General features: G+C 41.5%; 1 pseudogene; it reads left to right on the top strand.

Annotated features, from left to right (window-relative positions):
* The window catches only part of LOC150039860 (piezo-type mechanosensitive ion channel component 2-like), a 176,256-nt pseudogene that overhangs the window by 108,441 nt on the left and 46,676 nt on the right, over positions 1–21,139 (top strand).

A 21,139-nucleotide genomic window follows, 5' to 3' on the forward strand; every position in this document is an offset into this window, starting at 1 on the left:
ACCTATTTTAGGATCAGCCTAACCATATCACAGGTTTTGGACGTCGTTTACATATAAGAGCTGAACGTGTTCCAGAATTGCCTTTGAGTCTGTTCTGCACTGCCTTTCCCAATTATGCAGATTCTGGGTAAGGAGAATTGTCCCACATTAATGTTGTCTGTTCACTTTGTGGCACTTACCCTCTCACAGACAAGAAAAAGAACAGACCTGAAGAACCTGGGGGCAATTTCAGATTGTTATCTCCTTTGCTCTCTGTGATTACTCCAAGATCACTCCCTAATAGTGAAATTTACAAGAAATTGTAAAGAAGAGATGGTGGTATATAAACCCAGTTACCTGAAAAAAAATTGAAGCACATGTGCTTCCTCTTTCAAAGCAGTAGAAAAACACTTCCCTTGAACCTGGGAGAAAATTTTAAAACTCACATAGGATATGTTTTGTCCTTTGAAATTTCCTGCAAAATTTCAATGTCAAAGTCCTCGAAAGTTAACTTTACACATAAAATTTATATCCTACCTTTTAGAAACTCTTCCTTATTGTGTTTTTCTAGCTAATAATGCTTTATATCACAGTATATTTAAATTGAACTCTTAATCAGTGATTGAATTAATAATAAAGAAAAAGACATTTTCCAAGTTGGGACTGGCTGCCTGGTTTTGCTTTTCCTGTGCTTATCTCCTTTCGGATGATTTACCAAAAACAAATGCCACAAATCTGGAATTAGGACTAATTGTAGTTATTAAACTGTCACACTATTGTTTCTGTCACTATTGTTTCTCCTGTCTGTTTATTGTTTATGTGTTCATACATGTAGTACAGACAGATGCCACTTCTGTGTGTAAAGTTAGTATTATGAAAATGTTCTATGATATACATAAGATGGAACTATTATAATTCAAATTAATCTCACTTCTATATTGTAATAGTATATTATATAAAATAATATGTTCATTATAACAAATTTGTCATTATTTAATAATAATTTACTAAGAATTCTTTATCAATTGTTCATGTCAGAAAATATCATTACACATACAGAAACAAAACAACTTCTTTCTCCAACATCAGCTTTTGAAGATCTGAAGGAAAATGTGTCCACTATAATTACTTTGTAGACTTCTTTGTAATTCTTATAAAGGAGCCAATAGTTATTTTTCATAAGATTTCATTAAAGCCAGGCACGGTGGCTCATGCCTGTAATCCTAACTATTCAGGAGGCTGAGATCTGAGGTTCAAGGTTCAAAGCCAGCCTGGGTACAAAAGGACCTGAGGCTCTTATCTCCAATTAACCTCTAGAAAACGGGAAGTGGGGCTTGGCTCAAGGATAACACGGTAGCCTTGAGCTGAAGACTCAGAGATAGTGTCAAGGCCGAGTTCAAGCCCCATGACCCACACAAAAAAAGATTACATTAAAATAATTAAACATTGCTAGCATTTAGCTGCATTGTGTGAACTGGAAGGTATAAGAATAGGACACATTTTCTCTCATGTATAGAAGTTAGATCTATATTATAAATATATATGTAAGCATATAAAAGGTCATGTTTATACCAACACATTAACTACAATATGGTGTATGTGGGGAGAGGCCTTTGGTGTAACTCCTTTGAACTACTAACTTGTAGTTTACCCAAAAGTAAAAAAAAAAAAACTGGAACAAGTGTAATGAACGGGGTAAGGTCAAGGGGAGAGGGAAAGACAATGGAGAGAAGGGTGGGCGAATGCTAGGATAATGTTTAAAGCACATGAGTTGCCATGAAACTAGGTAAACTGAGGCTATGTGGGGTTGGGAGTGGTGGGGAAGATGACCAAAGGGATGATATTGATCAACAGGCAGTTTGTACTCACAAATTGGCATGTTACATTGGAACTTTTCTCTATACTGAAGGATAAGTTGGCTGCCTGTGGCTCATGCCTATAATCCTAGCTACTCAGGAGGCTGAGATCTGAGAATTGCAGCTCAAAGCCAGTCCCAGCACAAAAGTCCGTGAGACTCTTCTCTCCAACTAACCATCACAAAAACAAAACAAAACCTGGAAGTGACAGTATGACTCAAGTAGTAGAGCACCAACCTTGAGCTGGAGCTCAGGGATAGTGTCCAAGCCCAGAGTTCAAGCCCCACAACAGACACAAAAAGATTATTAAATAATAATAAAAAACTAGGAATAGTAGGGCAATGAAAATATTTGGGAGGTAAAAGAGAAGGGAAAAGGGGGCCACATTATTATTAAGCATGTTTCCTGCATGTGTCTGATTTCCTGTTTCTGTAGATTCTTGTTGCCTACGCTCTTTCCAGGCTGCACACCCTGTGTAGATGACGACACATCTGGTGATAGGAAGCCTAAAATATGGCCTACATCACTGTCTCTGTCTAACTGTCTTCTTCTCTCTCCCTCCCATCTCCCATTGCCTTCTTGTGCTTTTGTCTCACCTCGCAGCCATGCCAAAGTCAATGGCCGTGTGTATCTAATAATAAATAGGTGGGTACTTTGATGTTTTCTCTCTTGCTTGAAAATGTCTCTTGGTATGTTCAAACTCTTTCCTGCTTTATAAATTTAAAAAGAAAATGCCACCAGGTAGTGGACAGTGGCTTCCAGGTATGCTTGTGGAGGTATTCTGCAAACCAAGCTATTTGGGTGCTATGCCAAATGGCACTGCCAGGTGGTTGTGGAGGTTGCTGAGGGTCTGCTGGTGCTCAGCAGTTACTCTCAGTCCTAACTTAACATTTCATTGACTTTATTATCTTGTGGTAGAATCCGTTCAAGGCTTACCTGAGAGTCCGTCTCATTCTTGAGCATATCTACTGAAGAGCTCAGCTCAAGAACCACCTCCTACACACACACACACACACACACACACACACACACACACACAGGCTCTCATAAATGCCAACATCTTGCTAAAAGTCATCTGCCCTTCATCTGAATTCCTATGGCACTTTGTCACTGGGGCTGTCCTGACACTCTGCCTTTCAGACCTCCATCACCTGCTTGGCTTATCTCGCTTGCATAAGCTCCTCAGGCCTGAATGATCTAAGGTATTCACAAGTCACTCTCTCCTAGCCTTACTTCTTGGTTGATATTCACAGCAATGTGTGGTTGACAGACATCAAAATTTCAACTGTATCTCTAGTTGCAAGATCAACACAGATTTGAAGAAAGATTTTTTTTGTCTGTTCTGGGGCTTGAACTCTGGGCCTGGGCACTGTCCCTGAGGTCTTCAGCTCAAGGCTAGTGCTCTACCACTTGAACTACAGCACCACTTATTGTTTTCTGGTAGTTAATTGAAGAGTCTCATGGATTTTTGTGCCCAGGCTGGCTTTGAATTGTGATTCTCAGATCTCAGCCTCCTGAATAACTAGGATTATAGGCATGAGCCAGTGGTGCTTGGCAAGAAGGATATTTCCTAGCCAGTAGTTTTCATCATAAGTCTGCAGCACTGGAATGAGGTCCTCCTTTCAGATGAGGACCAATGACTTGGAGAGAGAAAACCCGCACTGAGTATTCACCCATTACAAAAGTGAGCTTTGTAAGTGCAAGGTGCCCACAAAATGTCCCACTAGAACTGAGCAAAGATCTTTAAGGTTCTGTATCCTCAAACTATATTTTTGCCGTTCCTGGGGCTTAAACTCAGAGCCTGAGCACTGTCCTAGGGCTTTCTCCGAAGCTAGTACTCTACCACTTGAGCCACAGCACCACTTTTGGCTTTTCTATGTATGAGGTACCAAGGAATCAAACCCAGGTCTTTATGCATGCTAGGCAAGCACTCTATCACTAGGTTAAACTCCCAATCCTATTCTTACTCCATTAAGCATGTCAATGAAATTTTTCACTCTCAAAAATTCCATATCAGTAGTAAAGTTAGTTTTTAGTTAAGAGAAATATACATTTTACAATAAACTTGAGTAACAAACCAGGTTTTGGTTTTCTATTGAATTCATGTTTTTCTTAGGGTAAGTGGAGCTGTGGTTCAAATAGTAGACCTTCTAGTCAGCCTTAAGTGAAAAAGCCAAGCAAGAATAAGAGGCTCTGAGATCAAGCCCCAGTACTGGCACCAAAACAACAAAAGTTTCTCTTTGAGAAAAATCCTAATGCAGATAACTAGGTCTGGCAAACCCAAGGAGGCAAAATGAATGAATGGATGCAGTCCTGGAGAAGGTGTAGGGGAAAATAGAATGAAACTTCCCTGGCCCTGGGGTCTGTCAGGGCCCAGAGTTCTGGACGGCATCAGAGAGAAAATTCTGCCTGTGGCTTTTAGCTGCTAAGTAGAGAAATAAGATGTAAGAGACACCAGTCAGAAATCTTGAGCATCTCCATAAACCCTACCTCTCCAAGCCAAAGGAATGACCCTCTCTTTCTCTGTGCCTCTTAACATTTAGTTTTACTCAGTTAAGACATGGCTGCCATCAAGTATCAACATCAACCAAAATAGTTAAAATCTTGGAATACTCAGACTTTACCATGATCTTCTCAATTCAATTTCTCCTTTATAGAGGAAAGTTTAATATAAAAGATGTCAGAGACGATGCCGCTGAGGACACATCAAACAAACCAAGGGTCCCTCTTTTCACAATGTATTCTTCTTAAATGTGATGTGTATAGTATGTCCAAATTTGAGTAGGACCTACAAGAACCTTAAAATGAGAGGTGTCTCCTTATGAAGTGTGCATACACTCACAAGTTACTTTGTTACTGTTGTTTTATGAGGAGAAAAAAATATCTTTAGAAGGGTAATTTACAAATTAAAAGAAGAATTCGACCTACAATTCAGCATACTGGTGGATTAATACTTAGACAATATTTTACAAGATGTAGAGTAATAGAGCATGTTGAGAACTGTGAGCCATCTTGATAAAGCCCTAATAATGTGAAAGGTGCAGGAAATCAAACTTACTTAATATAATAATCAGTGTGAATTAGAATATTTTAGCTTTCAGAAGCAAAACCTAATCCGTACAGTCTTGTGTAGTAGGTATTTGTGAAGGAATCACTACCATTCGCATGTAAGAAACAATATTAAATTCACAAATCAGTTGATTCTGTGTGAATACAATCCCCTAAAATTAATTATAGATTCTAGAAAATCAATTATCCTAAACCTTACAAATATTCTACTTTAAATATTACTGAGGTCATACACTAAAATAATGGAAGATATTTCACTTTAACTGTTAATTGATACCATAAACTACAAATTTGTCTAATGAAAAGAGTGAATACAATTTACATTTCATATATTCCAATTTCAAATAATTTGAAATGAATAAAAGCCAAACACTAATGCCTCATGCCTTTGATCCGAGCTACTCAGGAGTCTGAGATCTGAGGATCTCAGTTCAAATCCAGCCTGGGCAGAAAAGTTTATGAGACTCTTATCTCCAACAAACCAGCAAAAAAAAAAGCCAGATGTGGGGGCCGGGAGTTTGGCCTAGTGGTTAAAGTGCTTGCCTAGCATGCACAAAGACCTGGGTTCGATTCCTCAGTACCACATACATAGATAAAAGCCAGAAGTGGTGCTGAGGCTCAAGGGGTAGAGCTCTAGCCTTGAGAAAGTCCAAGGACAGTGCTCAGGCCCTGAGCTCAAGCCCAGGACTAGCAAAAAAAAAAAAGCCAGATGTACAATTGTGTCTCAAAGAGTAGAATGCCAGACTCAAGCAAGAAAGCTCAGGGACAGTGTCCAAGCCCTGAGTTCAAGACCCAGCATGTGTGTGCATGCATGCACACACACGTATGCATGCACACACACACACACATACAGAATAGAATATAAACTAAGGAGTTTTATAATGACAACATTTTCATACAGAAAGTAGCTTAACAGATGGTTTTTCAAAATTGAGTCATCATTCGAAAGTAAAATTTGTTTCTTCTGTTTCAAAGAAGATTGTGTCCCCAGAGCGTAGAATGTCAAACTTGACACTCAGTGGATCACAGTGAGTACCAAAATCAGCACTGTCTTGGCCAAGGAACTGGCTAAAGCTAGACTAGAATTCCTTCTTCAAGGAGAGAATGCCCACAACACATACTGAAAATAAAATGATGTGGGTACAAAGGGAGAGATGCATAGATTGAGGGCATGAAGGGGAGAGTGGAGGAATAAATGAACAGATAGATAACATCTCTTAGAATTGGAAAGGAGAAACAGTTTACCTATGAAACACGCAGTAAGAGCTTAGAGCCTAAACCAATATAAAGGCAAGGCCACAAAAGGATCTGTAAACATGAAGTAAATGTAAAGAGAAGACTGTGAATTCCTCACAGAGGCAGGCAGGTGGAATCATTTCATATGAGGGAAGAAAGGAGATTCTCCCAGACTACAGTGGGCCCATCCATGTGTCTATCTGGAGTCCTACAACAAAAAAACTTTCCTCTGAATTATAAATAAGTAACACAAAATGATCAGTGAAGAATTGTAAGTATTTCACAGAAAAAGCCAGAAGTGGTGCTGTGGCTCCAGTGGTAAAGCACTAGCCTTGAGAAAGCCCAAAGACAGTGCACAGGCCCTGAGTTCAAGCCCCAGAACTGCCCCCCCCAAAAAAATAGCATTCTCAGTTCCTTAGCCTGACATTTTGAGGATGTATTCATTCACCAGAATGTGCTTTTAACATTGATTTTGAGGGAGAAAAATGTCAAGATTTTTTATGATTATTTACTAAGGGGAAGAAAGGCTGAGTTCATAGTTTTCTGGGTCAGCTGATCTGTGTAGCAGACTAGAACCTGTTCACCCTCTGTGGATGCGCATGACACATCCATAATGAAGGAAGTCTGCCTCCCAGTATATAGAGTTTTCAGAAGCCATACCCAACAGTGTGAATAAACAATAAGACTGTTGTCTCCAACATTCCCAGGAAGAAGTATCAGAATGTGTTCTGAAGGTTTCTTTTAAGTACACAAACTGCCAAAGAATGGGCTGAGGAGCGAATTATACCGTTTAGCATCTTCTCTCATGTCCATTGTTGAGTGGTCCCTTGTAAGAACATTATTTCTAATTCTGCCTTATATTAGAGAGTTATTAAAACTCAGTATAAGAAAATCTCAAAGATGGTTTAATGTCACTACATACTTACAGAAGTTTCTTTGTTTTCTATATATCACATGAAGTAGGCACAGCCATTTCCAGCTTTTACAGACCAGCAAACAGAGACTTACAAGGCATGTTAAATAGTTGGCCATTTCACACAGTAGGAAATGATCTCATTGGGCTTCAACTTGTTTTTGCTGTTGTTCCAGTACTGGAGCTTGGACTTAGAGCTTCATGTTCTCGCTTAGCTTTTTCATTCAAGGCCGGTGTCTACCACTTGAGTCACAGTCTACCACTTGAGTCACAGTACTCCTTCTGGCTTTTTGCTAATTATTCAGAGATACTAGCCTCATGGGATATTCTGAACTGTGGTCCTCAGATCTGTTTTATGAGTAGCTAAGATTATAATTGTGAGCCATTGACACCCAGCCTTCAGTCTGCCTTTCTAACTCCAAAACCCCATACTTTCAACATTCTTTTTTTATTTCCTCCATAAAAGTATGGTAAAATAGAGATAGATAGATAGATAGATAGATAGATAGATAGATAGATAGATAGATCAACAGATATTAAGAAAAACTCACACTGATTATTTTAAAAGCATTATTATTCAATCATGTATTTAAAACTTTTTCATGTCTACATGTTTCAGACACATCAATTCTATGAATATCCCATGCAAAATACCATTCACCAGAGTTCCCAGATAGCCAGCAAACTCCTATGCTAGAATGTAACAGTCCCATATACATTTTCCCCTTTTTCTCTGCCACCTGTTACAACTTTCAAGGTTCAATCGCTTTTTCCAAAGCATCCTAGGTGTTGCCTGGCCCATTTCCTTATAAGGATTGTGTCAGAGTACAGTGAGCAGCATGAGTGGTGAAATTTCAGAACTCTTCCATCTTCAGCCCCACCTGTCTCGTAGGGGATTACAAGTTTCTAGAAAGAATTGCAGATCTTCCGAAGGGCTTGTTCCAGGTCTTCCTTTGGTTCCTCCATTTAATGACTGACCTCTCTGCCCAACGCTCAGCAGTATGGGGACATTTTGCTCTATGGTTCAGGTAAATCCTGAACCATAAGCAGCCTTTTGTGGCTAATGGTTTTTTGTTCCATAACTAATGGTGATTATTAACATGTTGTCTTCTTGTCTGTATGATATAGACTTTAAAATGCAGTCTGAGGTGGTCATAAAATCTTGGTTCTAATGACAGACAGTGTCTTCTCACACAGTATAATCTGACACTGCTTGAAGTGAAGAGATAGATGGCTGTGGCCACATCCAATTGCATTTAGGACATAGAAAAAGCAGCCTAATGACACAGGTTTAAAAAAGAACTAGGCCAGGCTCCGGTGACTCACGCCTAGAATCCTACCTACTTAGGAAGCTGAGATCTGAGGATCAGGGTTCAAAGCCACACAGGGCAGGAACTTTCATATGACTCTTATCCTCAGTGAAGCACCAAAAAAAGCCAAAAGTGGAGCTATGGCTCAAGTGGTAGAGTACCATCATTGAGCAAAAATAATCTCAGAGGTAGCACCCAAGCCCTTAGGATCAGCACACACACACACACACACACACACACACACACACACACACACACACACACACACACCCCAACATGGAAGAGAAGAATTGTACTTGTCATTTACCTTATGAGAGATACTGTAGGGTCAGAGTGGCTGTCTGCACTCAGTGAGAACTTCCTTCTTACTGAGGCTAAGGTTCCTTCCCCATTTCTGCCACTGCTGCCACCAGCATAGCTGCCATCAGTGACCCTCAGGCATGATTTGGTGCCGATCCATCCCAACTCCTGAGAGCATTTTGCTTCTGTTGCACTGGTATTTGAAGCTGGTAGCATGGGGTTCGCTACTGCCAAGGTTGATTGAGAACACACATTGTTAAAGAATTTGAAAAAGGAAACCTTCCTGCTTTTTACAAGATGGTTGGTTGTGTTCCTAAAAGGCACAGGAGTCTCTGTGTTCTCCTCCTTACAAACCCGCAGTCCTATCCACTCAGATCCGTCGCTGAGCCTAGGGTCCTAGCCAAAGCTCGCTACTCATGCCATCCCGCCATGCACTTGGCATTAGGCCGTTCCTGCAAGAGGCATACAGGAATGCAATAGTGGGTGATGTGTCGCATGATGTATGATCTCTGACTCTCCTTATAATTCTTCTGTTCTCATCTCCTTTTTTTCCCTCTCTATTTCAATTACTTTGAGCAGCATCAAGAAAAAATTACCAATCCACCAAAATGAGTAAGTCCCCCCGTGAAGTCATGAAATGCTTGCTCTACATGTGCCATTTCATGCTTCTACATCCTAAACTCTGACCATTGCCTCCTCTGGGGGGGGGGGGAAATGTCAAGTTTAGGTGTCAATAGCTCTCATTCCTGATTAGTCACTGGAACTTGAATATGAAAAGTTACTAAAACCTTGACTTGAGAGTTTGTTTTTCAAAAGAACTTAAAACAAACCAACCAAACATGGCAAGATGCTAACACCCCACCTTGCAAGGTCTTTGTACGTGTACTGATTCTCGTTTCATTTATCCTCCTTTGACTTGCCCCTTGCTCTTCTCTCTCATGGTCCTCTTCTTCTGACTCTGTTGTTCTCTGCCAAACAGATTGGCCCATCCTGAAGGAAGCCTCCCAGATCTGGCCATGCTAAAACCTGTGATACCAAAGCTGGTGGAGCCCGGGGAGGAGAAACTAGAGGGATACTCTGAAAAGGCCAAGAAGGGTGAGCTTGAGAAAGACAGTGAGGCATCAGAGGATGACGAAGAGGAGTCAGAAGAGGAGGAAGAAACATCAGGTAACTATCTCACTCCTAGCATTTGTTCTGACTGATTGAATCATTGACCTGCTCCATAGGATCTGTATGTGAGTTGGAGAAATAAAAGCAGGAGTTTTCCTGGATTTTGGCAGATATATATTTGGTTGGATTTGATTGCTATAATATTCTTGGTTCAACTGTTCCAATTATTTCCTTCTAATCTGACTGAGAAAAGAGGAAATGGCTGTTACTAAATCCAGACCAGCAGGCAGGGCTTTGGTTTGGAGACCACAAGGGACCAGGAGGACATATGTCACCATCCCCTATAGAGGATACAGCAGCCCCTGTGCAGGTGCCGGTCTCAGCTTTATACATTTTCTTGAGGAAGTCTGTCAAGGATTTTCCTGGGATAGAGGAACAAAGAATGAAGAAAATGTGCAATCAGTCCCACCACTGATCATTTTAAGGCAGCTCCTAAAGATGTTACCTAGGCATTTTCTCTGCCTACTCTGATGTCAAGGGGTTTCTTCCCCTTTATTTGTAGACTTAAAATAAAAATATTTTAACAGGATACGATGGGGATCAAATGGCCTTAGTAATCAGGAAATGTTCCCTGACAGAGTATGCAAAGGACAGAGCCACTCATCTGTGCCACAGTATCCAGGGCATATAAGAGGAAGCAAAATGCCATCTCAGAGGCAGAACACTGAGGTAGCACCTTTGCTTTTTGTTTTGTGCTGACCCTGGGGCTTAAAATCAGGGTCTGGTTACTGACCCTGAGCTTATTTGTTTTGGTGCCAGCCCTGGGGCTTGAGTTTAGGGCCTGAATACTGTCCTTGAGCTTTCTTAAGGCCAGAGCTCTACCACTTGAGCCTCAGCACCACTTCTGGCTTTTTCTATGTATGTGGTACCCAGGAATTGAACTCGGGTCTTCGTGTATGCTAGGCAAGAACTCTTACCACTAGGCCCAACTCCCAGCCCAACCCTGAGCTTTTTTAACTCAAGGCTAGCACTCTACCCCTTGAGCCAAAGCTCCACTTCTGGCTTTTGGTGGTTCATAGGAGATAAGAGTCTCATGGACTTTTTCTGCCTGAGTTGTCTTTGAACCATAATCCTCTGGTTTCAGCTTTCATGTGAGCACCGGTACCCAGCCTGCTGCCCTTGTTTTTAATGGTCTTTTCTTCTGTATAAAAATAGAAATTACAAAGCACATAAGGAGGAAGATTCCTCTCAGAGACAAGTTCCTCCAGCAAACCTAGTCACTGCTCCCGTTCATCTCAGAAGGCAGGAAAGGACCAGAGACATCCCCACATAGCTGAACACCACCTGCACCCCAGCGTGAAGGATTCAGACTCAGATCTTCCTCTGTTGACTTCAGGGAGGTTGAACTTTACTAGTGGCACGTTTACATTCACACATCATCACATGTAATAACTATGTACACCACCCAATCATGTACCCAGAACTTTCCATTGACCGGTTTCTGTGTCATGTTATAAATAAGCATTTTTCACAACTGCAACCTTACTAAATATTCAGAACTATGTACAATAATGTTAAATTTACTTATGGTGCCAGGTAGAGAGTGTGAACTTCTGTCTACAAACATAATGGAATAATCCATGATGTGGATACGACAGGCCAAAGTAAACCTGTTGCAGCTTTCAGTCAGAGTAAGCCAGCACAGTTCTAGAGAGAAGCATATCCTGTGTGTCTACCCCAAGGTGGAAAGAATAAACTGTCATGATAAAATGAAAACAAAAATGGTTAGACTCTGCATTTGATCACATTTCCTGAATCTGTGGACTGGGCCATCCAGTCATTTTTTCATTTGGAAAAGGGGTGCGCAGGCTGCACCCACTTCTTGAAGATTACAGACAGGTATGTCCTCTCAGAGAAGAAGGAGAGCTTTAGCTCATGACTTCTGACACCATCATTTTAACAAGAAACATGGCATTGACAGAGAGCTTGGGATACTTAGAATTCCCAGGGAACTAGGGAATCATTATTTCCTCCAAATGCTTCTTTACATCAGTATTACGGAAGTGTGGTTACAGTGACATTGTCTCTGATCTCAGTTTACGATGTCCATGTGATCAGAATGCCTTGGGGCTTTCAGATCCTCATCTCTGCAGATTCTCTTGAATCTCACCACTACAACTATTTTGCAGCCTCTTTGAAAGTTATAAGACATGCATTAATGAATAATACAGACAGTCCTCATGCTCTTGGGTGACCTTACTGTCTTGCAGATCTAAGAAACAAATGGCACCTGGTGATTGATCGCCTCACTGTGCTCTTCTTAAAATTCCTGGAGTATTTTCACAAGCTGCAGGTGTTCATGTGGTGGATCTTGGAGTTGCACATCATCAAAATCGTCTCCTCCTACATTATCTGGGTTACTGTGAAAGAGGCAAGTGAAAGTTTGTTGTATTATCAGACAGAATAGAATCAATCACAATGGCCCATCCATCTGTTTCCTTCTCCATCTCTCCTTGGTGCTTTTCATTCCGTGCCTATTGTATTAGAACATCACAGCTAGGTGCATGACCTTTGACATTCAGAAGACACAAGGAACTCAGAAGACAGAAAGACTGGAGAGAAAATCGGGTGGCTTAGGTCCTAAATGGCTTGGTTGTGATGCCCTACTTTCTTATTTTGATCTAGTCACAGTGGATTTTTTTTTTGTTCTTTGAGACAAGCCACTAAGTATCTGATCCATTTGTATAAAGCCTCTGTTTTCTTGTCCGTAAAGAAAAATTACCATTCTGTCAGCAATTGTTTCACTTTTGCTATGGAAAATTAACTTTCTCTGAACTGAGGTTTTATTGAGTCCCTATTTTAACAAGTGGTTTTTGTATAATGTTTGCATATTTTATTTTAATTTTATTTTTGAGATGCTCACAATTCAAACTATCTGCTAGCAACTAAGCCAGGTAATCGCTATCTGCAGTCCTTAAAAAGTTTAACTAAATTGGCCACTGGTGGCTCAGGCCTGTACCTATGTGACAACTGCACTTGATCTCACTTCTTGTGTTCCTCCAATCAGTTGTTAAAGAAGCTCAAGCCATGTCCGTCATTATCTTTTTTTTATCCAACATGTTTTGCATTATTCAACCAATCTTCCCAGAGAGTAAATGGGATTGTGACAGTCTCTTACTTATAACATCACCATAGAGTTCCCCCCACCTCTACCTCTCTCCCTGTCATGTCCCTCCCTCTACCCCTCCTTCCTCCTTCTTCCTCTCCCCCCCTCTCTTTCCCTCCAGTGCTCACAAATGCATGGTGTGAAACACTTCATGTAACCTTATTATTCCTTCTTTTTAGATTATTTTTCTAATACTGGGGCTTCAATTCAGGGCCTAGGCGGCACTGTCCTTATGCTTTCTCAAGGCTAATATTGAACCACAACTTGAGCCACAGCACCATTTCTGGCTATTTTTTTTTGTGCATGTGGTACAGAGGAATGGAATCTAGGGCTTTGTGCATGCTAGGCAAGCACTGTACCAGTAGGCCATGCTCTGGCCCCTTATTATTCATAAACTCAAGAGCATGAGTGGGTTTTAAAGTCCTCTGGAGCCAGGCATCGGGTTTATAATCTTAGGTACTCAAGGAAGCTGAGATTTGAGGATCAATGTTCAAAACCAAGCCAAAGAGGAAAGTTCATAAGAGTCTTCAATAAATCACCAAAAGATAAAAGCGGCACAGTGACAGCCTTGAGTGAAAAAGCTAAGGGACAGTGTTCAAGTATCCAGGCCCTGAGTTCAATCCAAAGTCCCAACACACACACACACACACACACACACACACACACACACACACACACACACACACACAGTTCCCCCCACACAAACACTCACACTGCCTTTCCAGCACACACACCATTTACCTATCAGTGTGTGTCCCTCGTATGTTCTCTCTTAACTATAAGGCCTTGGACCTGCCTTGTCTTCTCCCCATCTATCTTGTGCTTACACTTCCGGTCTCAATTTAGGTCTAATGTCTTTTTTGTGTGTGTGCCAGTCCTGGGGCTTGAATTCAGGGCCTAGGTACTATCCTTGAGCTACTGGAGTTGCAGCACCACTTCTGCCTTTTTCTGTGTATGTGGTACCAAGGAATTGAGCCCAGGCTTTGTGCATGCTAGGCAAGCACTCTACCACTAGACCATGCTCCCAGCCAAGCCTACTCTTTTAACCTTCCCTCGTATAGCCCATAGAGCTCTGGACTTGATACATGTTTGACTTTATAGTAAATTCACGCTGTTATTTTCTTCTTGTAGCATTAAATGTTTCTAGGGCATTTTTTTCTGTGCCAGTACTAGAACTTGGACTCTTGGTAGGCACTGTCCTTTAGCTTCTGCACTCAAGACTAATGTTCTACTACTTGAGCCACAGCTCTACTTCCAGCCTTTTGGTGGTTCATTGGAGATAAGAGACTCACAGATTGTCCTGTTCAGGCTGACTTTAAACCACAGTCCTCAGATCTCAGCCTCTTGAATAGTTAGGATCACAGGAACCAGCTCCTAAGGCATTATTTTAAGAATATTCAACATATTCCATGACTGAATACAACAGAGGTGCTTCTGTACTATTAATGGAAAGGAAAGTCATTAGACATGGGGGAATATCTCCTTGATACATAACCTCATTTGCAGCTAAAAGCCAATATATTTGAGTTGACTTTATTGTTCTCCTTCCGAAATCCTGTGCCCCACCCCCCCAGCGTTTTCTATCTTAGCAATGATTCTAGCATCGATTCAGTTTGCCATGAAGAAACCTGAGGTAATGTCTTACACCTTTCCCTCCAAGTCTCCAACCTGCTTCCATCAAGTGATTCAGCGACAAATCCAGCTCATGTTCCACTTAAGTCCATCTCATCTCATGTTCCATTTAAGTCCAGTGCAACTGCCTTAATGCTTCCTTCCAACTGTGACTCACATCCTTAGCCCCTGCAAATCCCAGGGTAACTGGTCTCTGACCTCAAGTCTGACCAATATCACATCCTCTATTTTTCCATCACATTTATCTAAGGAAGCTAGAGATCATACCTTACTTTCAAACTCTTTGTCAACAGGTCCTTTAAGCCTCTCTGTTTGCTGCAGAATGAGTTCATGTGCCATTGCATGGCTCATGCGAGATACGTTGAAATTTGACTTCTGATTATGTCTCTATCTTCCCTCATTGTGGCATTTTACTTTATTTTACTTCAGTTCATTTTTTTCTGTTCTTTTATGTGCCAGTACTGAGTCTTGAACTTAAGGCCTAGGCACTGCTCCTTAGCTTTTCTTGCTTCAAAGCTGCTGCTTTACCACTTGAACCCCAGCTCCACTTCTACCTTTTTGGTGGTTAATTGGAGATAAAAGTCTCACAGACTTTCCTGCCCATGATCCTCAGACCTCAGCCTCCTGAGTAGCTAAAATTATAGGTATGAGCCTATAATCCTAGTGCCCAGTCTACTGTGGCATTTTATACTTCCAACTCTTAATTCCCCATGGTCTGTAGTCATCTTTTCTCATCATTTGTTTCCATACTTTCTTGCCTTTGCTTCTGCATAGCTGACTGGAATTTACTACCCACCTCTCACATTCAGTACTCACCCCATTCACCTGGTTCTGCTCTTTGTGAACCCACTCATCAGACCAACGATCCCTTGTAAATGCTCTCACAGAAACTCACATACATCTGTAACCTAGCTATTGCTGTTGTTTTATAGCTATTAAATTATCCTATGTCTTATCTGTCTTCCATATAAAATGTAGTATCCTCCAGACCATAATTCACTCATTCCCTCATGTCCCTGTGCATGCCAAGAACACAAGCAACACGTTCAACTGGAGAAGTCAAGTTGTCTTGCCTTTGATGTTATTTCATATCATATCTTTTTGTCCCCATTTCTGATTTTATGTTTCCACGTGTCTCTGTTCAACTATGTATTTTTGATATCTTGGGCTTTTGCTCTGCCATATGCCAAGCTGCGCCGTGTGGCCTCAAGTGTCTGCACTGTGTGGACGTGTGTGATCATCATCTGCAAAATGTTGTACCAGCTACAAACCATTAAACCTGAGAACTTTTCTGTCAACTGCTCCTTGGTGAGCTTTGAGGATGGGAGACCTCCCTGAATGTCCGTTAGGGAAGCAAGGCAGATACTTAGAGTCTACCCACACCACTCCCCATTCAGCACATGCAGCCTAGATTGTAGGCGAAGTTGTACAGTCTGGCTCTGTTAGCCTGGACCTGCATCTACTTTGGAGTTTAGATCCCCCTTGAAATGAGCTCCCAAATCTACCATGCCCAGAGCTGAGGGAGAAAAGCCTGCCCATGTCCACTTGGCAAACTGACTCTACCTTCTCTCTCCTTTTTAGCCAAATGAAAATCAAACCAATATCCCCCTTCAAGATCTAAACAAATCTCTGCTCTACAGTGCTCCTGTGGACCCAACAGAATGGGTTGGCCTGCGGAAGTCTTCTCCTTTGCTCGTCTACCTGAGGGTAATGCGTCTCCTGTGCCTAGCCTATAACTGCACAGTTACAATTTGCAGTCCTCTCCCAGGACAGTCTCAGTGTCCTGTGTGGTCATCACTGCATCTTCTTCCATGGTTTTGAGAGTCACCTTGGCTGCAAACAAGTGGATATTAAAATCAGTACTCATCTTATATGCTGAAGGGAAGTTGTCCAAGCAGTCTCATGTTGGTTAGATAAAATATGTTAAGGAGCTCACAATATAAAGAGCAAGTTTGATGGAAACATCAGAACTAAAATATATCCAAAATAAATTGCAAATCTTTTAAAAAGCATAATGTTAACTTGGCCAGAAACAAAGAAGAAAAATTGTCTGAAAAGGAAATGCTATAGTTTACAAGAAACTAGCATTCCATTGCAAGAAATTTTTAAATTGTCTCTATATTTTTAAAGGGTATATATTATAGCTAGAAACAATAAAATACATATCTCTGAAAAAACTTTGATAACAAATACTCATAGAAACATAGTACAAACAGAAGAACATAATTTTTCACATTTTACTTTGACAGATAATTTAAGCAGTCATGGTCATATTATACTAGCCATTCATATAAAATAAAACCATATACTTGGCAGTTAGGGGTGTGTGTGTGTGTGTGTGTGTGTGTGTGTGTGTGTGTGTGTGTGTGTGTGTGTGTGTGATTTTTGCAAGTACTGAACTCAGGGTAAGGGTGCTTTTGTTTAGCTTTTTCTATCAGGGCCTGAGCACTGTCCTTGAGATTTCTCAGGCTAGTGCTCTACCACTTGAGTCACAGCACCACTTCTGGTTTGCACATGCTGTGCAATTTCCAGTTTTTCCTTACATGGTAGATAGTGTTAAAAGTCGCTCTTAGAAGGATAAAATACATTAATATTTGAAAATAGCAATTATACTAATATCTGTCAGCTATTTCCCTGCATGTTAATTATTTCCATCATTATCGTTATAAGAACTACAATCTTACCCTCATGAGCATTCTTTCTGGGGTCGGATATCAGTGATATTAAAGCGTTCCCTCTAGCTGGCACCCCACTTCTCCAGCATAGTGTAATCCCAGGATATCTCCCTGCTATCATTGCACTTACACTTCCTATAAGGTCAGACTGCCTTCTTCCAATAGGCAGGCACTCTGCTTCCTTAGCATATGGAGTGTACTTAGCAAGTAAATAGGAGTGACCAGTGTGATGTACAGAGATTTTACCTCCTGTTCCTGGGGCACCCAGCCTGAGTCCTCAATGGAGATGACTCCACAACAAATAAGACAGGGAGAATCAGTCTTCCATTCAATCCTACCATGAATTACTAGTAGGATATTATAAAAATGTCCTTTTAGATATCCAGAATTAAGTACAGTGATGGGGATTGCTTAAAACTAATGAATTGTAAAGCATTTGGTCTACCCTGTTTTTGTTTTCCTTCTTATGATTTGTAGAATAATCTTCTGATGTTAGCTATTCTGGCCTTTGAAGTCACCATCTACCGCCATCAAGAGTACTATCGAGGTCGGAACAAGCTCACAGCCCCTGTGTCTAAAACTATCTTTCATGACATTACAAGACTTCACCTAGATGATGGGCTTATCAATTGTGCCAAATACTTCATAAACTACTTCTTCTACAAATTTGGCCTGGAGGTAAGTTTTCATACCAAGGTGATTTATTTCTATTTACCATGAAAAGTCAAGTAGCATCTTTGGCTAGCTGGTCACCAGAGCCTCACTATCTATCTTTAGCCAGGAAGTTTGATCCTCTTGGGATATACAGATGCTGCTGCTGTTGCTGCTGCTGCTGCTGCTACTACTGGTTAGCGTGGCTGGGAATTTTCCACACTCAAAAGCCATTTCTCCAACTGCAACAGAGGCCTCTCTAGAACCATCCAACTATATGGAGACCAGTTATCATAATAGTTCCATATAAGGAATAAAATTTTAATTGCTGGGTACTGGTGGCTCATTCCTGTAAACCTAGCTACTCAGGAGGCTGAGATCTGAGGATTGCAGTTCAAAACCAGCCCAGGTAGGAAAGTTCCTGAGATTCTTATCTCCAATTAATCACCAAAAGTCAGAAGAGGAGGTGTATCCCAAGTTGTGGACCACCAGCCTTGAGCTCAAATCTAACCAAGAGCGTGACCTGATGCCCTGTATTTCATCCCCCAGTATCTGCACCTTCAAAATTATAATACTGACCTTTTGTTTTTACACTATTTTTATGCAAGTTCAAACTGCAGCCACAATGAATGCTATAACCTGACATGATTGTGGTAAGGCTATCTCTTTAGTATGAGGTGGTTATTGTGACAATGGCATAGTCTATCTTCCCACTCAGTAGAGACAGCCTGAGCACTGTAGGTCTCTACCCCAGCAGGTGCACTGGCCCACAACCCCTTCCCTGTAAAGCCGATCTCTCTTGCATCTTATCACCCTTACACAGACCTGTTTCCTAATGTCAGTGAATGTAATCGGTCAGCGAATGGATTTCTATGCCATGATTCATGCCTGCTGGCTGATTGCCGTCTTGTATCGACGCAGAAGAAAAGCCATCGCTGAGGTCTGGCCCAAGTACCGCTGCTTCCTGGCCTGTATCATCACCTTCCAGTACTTCATCTGCATTGGCATCCCACCTGCCCCCTGCCGAGGTGAGCCCCGTCCCCCGGCTTTTAGCAAAAGTCATTATCAATGGCCACTGGAGAATTGATGTTTGCTGTTTATCTCGGCCCTCCCCCCAACAGATTATCCATGGCGATTCAAGGGTGCCAACTTCAACGACAACATTGTCAAATGGCTGTACTTCCCTGATTTCATTGTGCGACCCAACCCTGTGTTTCTGGTCTGTAAGTGTTTCCACCACAGGGTTCATGACATTCATACGCGAGTTTACATTGGCTCATTATTCTTCCCATGGTAGGCATTAGTGCTTTTGCTTCTTTCCCTGAACTTCACAATCATGTAAAGGGTTGTTTTATTCATTAATATTGCAAGTCATTAATGGTTCCTACTTGCTCTATTACATTTGCAAATATTAATAAATCAACGTTGAAGTCCCACATTCACTTGTATAACTCCCTTTCCAATATGTTCCCTCCTTAGTCACAGGTATCTGCATAACCCATCTTTTTGAAGGTAGTAGAGAGGGAGGCCTCTCAGATTGAGTTGTGATCAGGTTTCAAGATGCCACTATCAGGCAGGCCAAAATGAAAAACAAGGCTGTAGTGGCAAGAAAGAGGCTTTCAGGCAGGAATGAACAGGTCAAAGCCTTTGAAAGAAGCCAGTAAATAAAGGATTGGAGCAGTTTCTTTCCCTTCCCCCAAACACACACACAGAGTAGGGAGTGTCAGACAATACAGAGTACTTGATTGCCCTAAATATTTCAGGATTTTAGGACCAACAAAGCAACCTATGACTTGGCTCTGGTGACCTGGCCTTGGGGTCTGTGCCAGGCAGCTCTTAGATATTCTTCTTCCTGTCTTTCTCTCTGCCCCCTTTAGTGTATCTAAGCTCAAGGAATATCATGTGGGTACTAATGCACAGGGAATGGCACAAGAATGTCACATCTATCACATGTAAAAGATAAGAAAGAATATGGGGAAGGTCCAGGCTGGGAATGTGGCACTTGCCTAGCATGCATGAAGGCCTGGGTTCAATTCCTCAGTATCATATACCCAGTAAAACCCAGAAGTGTGCAATGGCTCAAGTGGCAAAGTGCTAGCATTGAGCAAAAGAAGTTCAGGAACAGTATCCAGGCCTGAGTTCAAGTCCCAGGACTGGGAAAAGAAAAAAAAGAATATGAGGAAGAAAAGTGCTCCAGTAGCTTTCTCAAAACTAGGAAGAATCCTGGCATGCATAGCTAATATTTCCAATCCTAGCCATTCAAGAGGCTGAGATATAAGAGCTTCAGTTCAAAGTCAGCCGAGGCAGAAAAGTCTGTGAGACTCTTATCTCCCATTAACCAGCAAAAAGCTAGTAGTGGAGGTGTGGCTAAGGTGGTGGAGTACCAGTGTTGACTAAACAAACCCAAAAGAAAAGACCTTGGCTCCAAGTTGAGCCTCAGTACCAAAAAAAGAAAGAAAGAAAGAAAATCCTAATGGGAAATTAATGCAAATCCACACTGTCTCAGGAAAAATTCTCTACAACTAGAAGCCTAGTAGTGAACACCTCACACTGGTATAAAGCAATGTGCAAACAAATCCCAGGCTTTCTCTTGGGGAGGCCCAGCCTGTGTGTTCTATCTTTCCTCTGGCACACTGGCAAGTAATGACTTTTACTAGACCCTGAAAGCCTAGGGTGCGAACTTTGGGGATGCACTTTCCCACAGGTGTTGGTGGCTAGTTCATGCTGCTTGTGACACTGGACCTCAGAACAGGAGGTGATATGGTAGTCACCTCCCTTTGTCTTGCCAGATGACTTCATGCTGCTCCTGTGTGCCTCCTTGCAACGGCAGATTTTTGAGGATGAAAATAAGGCTGCAGTACGAATCATGGCTGGGGACAATGTGGAAATTTGCATGAACCTAGATGCAGCTTCATTCAGCCAACACAACCCCGTGCCAGATTTTATTCACTGCAGGTAACAATGGCTTCGTCTCCTCAAGTCACCCAGACATGAGCATTGCATACAGATGGCTCCTCTGCTTCAGATCTCTCTAGAACACTACTTAAAAAGAAGCTATTTGCGAGAAATTTGACTAAAAGAAAATGATAAGCATTCATTCACACAGGGTTTCCCCAATTCATGTTTGTATATTACTACTTATGCCAGGGTTTCCTGTACACCAGGCCAGTGGGAAAGGAAAGATGGATGCAGGGATCATAGTATGGTTTCTCAACTATTCCAATATCAAGGATGAATTTCCC

The sequence above is a fragment of the Megascapheus bottae genome, unplaced genomic scaffold (assembly GCF_031878675.1).
Source record: "Megascapheus bottae isolate mThoBot1 unplaced genomic scaffold, mThoBot2.hap1 HAP1_SCAFFOLD_107, whole genome shotgun sequence".
Lineage (NCBI taxonomy): Eukaryota > Metazoa > Chordata > Mammalia > Rodentia > Geomyidae > Megascapheus > Megascapheus bottae.